Source organism: Myodes glareolus, chromosome 25 (genome assembly GCF_982192425.1).
Source record: "Myodes glareolus chromosome 25, mMyoGla1.1, whole genome shotgun sequence".
NCBI lineage: Eukaryota > Metazoa > Chordata > Mammalia > Rodentia > Cricetidae > Myodes > Myodes glareolus.
The window spans coordinates 24,385,340-24,391,044 of record NC_142050.1 but is presented as its reverse complement, the minus strand read 5'-3'; the positions used below and the strand labels follow the sequence as shown (position 1 = coordinate 24,391,044).

General features: G+C 38.7%; 1 pseudogene; it reads left to right on the top strand.

The window, feature by feature from the left end:
- Positions 1-2,772: 2,772 nt before the first annotated feature.
- Positions 2,773-2,840, top strand: LOC148117852 (U6 spliceosomal RNA; annotated as a pseudogene).
- The last annotated feature ends 2,865 nt before the right edge of the window (positions 2,841-5,705 follow it).

The following is a 5,705-nucleotide window of genomic DNA, read 5'->3' as shown; positions in this document are numbered from 1 at the left end:
ATTGTTTTACTTTGTTAGATTGAAGATTTAAGTTTAATGTTTTAAGTGTACATTTTTTTTAAATCTCCATCATATTCAAATATTGTGCCTTATATTTTTAAAAGTTATTTGCAATTGCTGGAGTGGCAAAACAAAATACCATGTCCTCCATTTCATAAATAAAAAGAATTATGTCACAGGACAAGACACTAGCAATTCATACCTAGGGTAATAACCCAGGTTATATTCTTTCCTAAATCTATGGGTAAAAATAATTTTCTTTCCTAGCTTCTGGGTTTGCTTATATTCTGTTACATTTCCTTGTAAATACATTTTTCTAGTAACTACCTTCATTGTCAGAGGTGCACTTTACCTCTATGAATGCATGATTTTAAATGAATATTTTAAGCAAAATACACATCAGTATGGTTATGGGCCACGGCCGATTCAGGCACCCCCTCCTCTGTCCAGAGAACAATCTGGGGGATCTCTCCTTGGACCTGGGATCCCATATATAATCAAGTCTCCTGTAAACCCTAAAATGACTCCCTTAGTTGAAATATATTCTTCCCTGATCCCATATTCATCCTTCCTCCCTCCCCCCACATCCCAGGCCACCGAGCTTTCCCCGTTCCTCCCCTACTCCCTTCTCTCCAACCCTCTCCCCCTCCACCAACCCTCCCACCCCCCCATGCACCCGAGGTTACCTGGGACTCTTGTCTATTTCCTACCTCCTGGTGGATAGCTAAATAATCTTCATCAGGTTCATCTTCTTATTTAGCTTCTCTAGGATCACGAATAATAGGCTCAAGCTTATCACCATAGATCCTTCGTCTGGAGAAGGACGGCGATGCAGTCGGAGACCCACATTGGAGCATCGGACTGAGCCCCCCGAGGTCCAGATGAGGAGCGGAAGGAGGAAGAACATGAAAAACGAAATCAGTACTGCGAGGGATGCTGTCACCCACTGATACAGGGGAACGGATCTAATGAGAGTTTACCGGGGCCAGTTGTACTGGGACTGAACGAGGAGGTGATCTAACCAGATTCTCGGAATTTGGCCGGATTCTCTGACTGTGGCTGGCCCGAAGTCTTTCTGAAGGGTCATTGACTATGATACTGGGACCTGTTTCCTCTGCATATGCTGGATTTTGGGGATCCAGTCTGTTTGGACGCTCACCTTCCTGGACCTGGAGGGAGGGGGAGGGAACTGGGGCTTCCCATGGGGCAGGAAACCCTGACTGCCCTGGGGGACGGAGGGGGAGGAGGGGGGGGGGTGGGGGGAGTGGGAGGGTGTTGGGAGGGGGGCGGAGATGGGAACTTTTGTAATTTAATAAAATTTACTTAAAAAATAAATAAATAAATAAATAAAATATACTATAAAAAATAAATGAATATTTTAGTATTTGGCTAGTAAAATCTTTACCCAAATCTACATGTCCTCATTATAAAGAATTACATATCCAATCATTTTTTAAAAAGAAGAACATCTTTTAGGAATGTGAAAGTTCTAGGATACTAGAACTAGGGGAAAACAATTCGTCATCATCATTCGAGGAAAATATTTTGAAATAGGCAGACTAAATAAGGTAGGGTAACACACTCAATAATTTAATTTTGGGAGTGTCCCATTTTGTAATTATCTGAGTCAAATTAAATTTTAGTTTATTTGACATATTATTTATTAAATATTCCCAACAATTAGGTGAGTAAATTAGTTCTACCATGAGAAGGAAAGAAAGCGATAGAAACTTTAAAGTATACAGATCAAAGAGAGCCATTGCAGGTGTCTTGAACATTTGGCCTTCAGTTTCCATTCATTATGAAAGTTACTATTGAACAACACTCCATGAAGTTCAATAATGAAGGAATAATATTTAAAATATATGAAAATGTGGTTAAAACGTTATTTGTCTCTTTCCATGTTAAGATTGATTTTAATTTCCATGTGAGCTTTGTTCCAGAATTATCTTATATAGTAATTTTGAAGGATTGGTAGATAATTACATAATAGTGTATGTGTGAAAATTCTGGAACAGAACATGAGATCCCAATTGAAAATGTGTGCATTATAAAATATTGAACTGTCAGGACACGTGGTAAATGTGTTATAATCAAGGCTAATAATCTGAGTTTGATCCCCAGGATGTTGTTAGGTACCACATCAGTCAATTTCTCCCCTAATAATTACATCCTAAGAAGTGTCACAGACTTCTGTAAGGCAGAGCACATAGATGGGGGAGAGTTAAGAGAGCAGACTGTGTTTTCAGTTGCTCATCAGAGGCCCCCTACAGCTACCATGCCTCCAAAGAGACATTCTACCTTCTTTTACAAGTTTCTCTGGAACATAACATCTGGGTTGTTTGCTCCCAAAGACCTACATTGGGGAGGAAGAGAACAAAATTGTGTACTTATTTTCTAACCTCCACACAAAATTCCTGCTATTTATATGTTCACACACACACACACACACACACACACACAAACACAAATAAGTAAATATAAATATAAATAAAAAACAAACAAATAAGTAAATGTTTAATTGTCATATTTATCTCCCCACCTGAAGCTGACCATAAGACTGATTCATCTTATCATATGTTACAAAAAGTATTCTCTGGGGATATTGGCAGATCATATTCTCAGTGTATTTTTCTTAATTTGAACATTATTTGTTTTTATATGATCCCGAGAGGTTTTTGATTCAACTTTTGTTACAAAGTTGATGCTTTGAGATTCTTTGAGAAACCTAAAACAAATTGAACTGAGTATTCTTTATTTATTGTTTTTATTGAGCTATATATTTTGGCAGCACATATACTAAAATTGGCATGATACAGAGAAGATTAACATGGTCCCTGAAATTAATATTCTATTAAGAACAGGTTATCAAGAGGATGGAGCTCTAGGCTTATGTAGTATAGGACTTTATTCGTTTTTTGGCTGTCTCTAGAATGACACTGTGAAATAGATATCTACATGCTGCGATTTCATCTAAGATAACAGATGCAGAATGCACTTTTCCAGCCAAAATGCAACTTATGAACAATTGTATATGCTACATTAAGAATAATAATATCTATTCAGGAAATTCATATTCTGTTTGGAGTTCTCTCTCTTTTCCCCTTACTCACTTCAAACTAGCTGGAGAAATCTATAGGGGAGAATATGGACAGTCTTTTTTCTTTCTATGTTAATGTTTTGTATTGGTCATATTCCTTGTTTGTCTTTTTTCTTTTCCTGCTTATTACATTATAGAAAATATCACAAACTCCTCTAAAGCTGGGTACATAAACAGGGGAGTGGTCAGAGAATGAATAAGTCTAGTTTTTCATTTGGCTTCTCCAACTCCTAAAGTCCCCAGTGCTTCCTTCTAACATGGATTATCTTTACCCAGTTTGGTTGCTTTTTTCAGAAACTTATTACCCTATTTTCTCAAAAGGGTGGTGAAGATACTTTCATCAGAATAAAAAATATTTCCAAAATAACTCTCATTTATGCTACCTGATCAACATCCCATTATTAGTTTACTTATTTATTTTACATCCTGACCATGGCCTACCACTCGCTCCCCCTTCTTTTCCTCCACTTCTCTGCCCATAATCCATTCATGGGCACCAGCAATGGTTTATCAAGCTGCCATAAGATCATGCATTTCCACCTGTATTCAACTTGAGCAAAGCAACGAAACACGGGAAACAGGTACCCAAGAACCTATCAAAGCACCAGGGACAGCCTGTTCCCATTACCAGGATTTCCACAAATAGTCTAAGCTACCAAATCATTTTATATAAGCACAGAGCCTGTGTTGTTCCCATACAGGCTCTTTGGTTGTTGGGTCAGACTCTATGGGTTCCCATGAGCAAGTGGAGCTTTTCTGTGGAATTTCTTGCACTATCCCGAACCCACTGGGCATTTACATGAAAAGTTTCTGCACCCCATAACCCTCTCCATCAAACCAACAATCCAATTCCTACCAGATCCAATCAGATAAGAAAAAGCCCAGGTATAATGAGGAAAATGCTCCAAGATAACCACTTTCCCCAAGAGGCAGGGAAGAGAGGCTGAAAACATATCTGTTTTCAGGGGGGTTGATTTGGTCTGATTTGGATTTCCGCATCAGTGAAGAGGTTTATTGGGGTGAAGAAATTTCATCAAATCTTTTATCCTTCTCCTCAACAGTAGTCACCGAGGTCAGCCCAGTATTTTGCCATGGGTCTCTGAGTCGACCTCTATCTGTCAATGGATGAAGACTCTCTGTTGACCACCAGGGTAGTCACCAATCTGCTCACAGCGGATGACTAGTTCAGACTATGCTCCCACTGCTGCCATCCTTGTAGACTCATGGAGAATTTCCCTTGTATCAGGGCTCTATCAAACTCCGTTAAACCACGCAGAGATGACTAGAGAGGGGGACTTGATATGGGATTCCTCTTTGTATGCGTGTGTTTTGTTACCATTGGTTAATAAAGAAGCTTCTATGGTCTAAAGCAGGGCTAAAGGAACTAGGTGGAAAAGTTAGACTGAATGCAGGGAGAAAGAAGGTGGAGTAAGAGAGAAGCCATGTAGCTGCCTGAAGCAGACAGATGCCAGAACCTTACTGGTAAGCCGCAGTTTCATGGCAATACACAGAATCATAGAAATGAGTCAATTGAAAATGTAAGAGCTAGCTAGAAATATGCCTGAGTCACTGACCAAGCAGTGTTATAATTAATAGAGGTTTTGTGTGCTTTTTAGGTCTAGATGGCTGGAAATGAATATACTGTCTTGCTTTACTTGGGTTCAACATGCTATTCTTATAAAATAAGGTTAATATTGCTGATTGAGAAAGTAATACTGAACTTTTGTTGAGTCTTTTAAAGAATAGATTCTTCTCTCAGAAAGTATATCCTAACCAGTTTTCCTCCTTCTGATCTTCATAGCCTTTTACATGCAATCAATTTAGCATAAACTTTTGAACTTCAAAAATTTATGCTCTGGTTGGATCGCGTCCTCGTTCAGTCCCTTCCAACCAGATTCTCTGAATGTGGCCGGATTCTCTGAATGTGGCTGGCCCGGAGTCTTTCTGAAAAGCCATTGACAATGACACTGGGACTTGTTTCCTCTGCATATACTGGATTTTGCGGATCCAGTCTGTCTGGACACTCACTTTCCTGGACCTGGAGGGAGGGGGGAGGAACTTGAACTTCCCACAGGGCAGGAAACCCTGACTGCTCTTAGGGATGGAGAGGGAGGAGTAGAGGGAGTGGGGGGAGTGGGAGGGTGTTGGGAGGAGGGGCAGAAATGGAAACTTTTATAATTTAATAAAATTACTTAAAAAAATTTATGCTCTATTTTTATAGCATTTTGTTTATACTTATTTAAATTGTTTTAGTCCATCTTGATGAGTGTCTTGAATAAAAGTGAAATGTCATATTTAACCTTAAGTTACAGAAGAAGCAGCACAACTGGATTTTTTTTCTGAGAATGTATTGATATTGTATACTGAGTTTGACAAGAAAGACACATTTTATTGGAACCAATCACATCTCATGGTTGTTGATATTTCAGAGTATTGATATAAAATCTGTACCTTTATATCAGTTAACAAAGTCTAGAGATATAATTAAGTGTTTCAATAGATATGAAAGAAAAAAGTAACCAAAGTAAGAAACTGAAAAAGTGGTCACAAGCCAGAAATATAGGCCAAGAAGAAGAGGAATAACAGGATTTGGGGAGATTTGAAG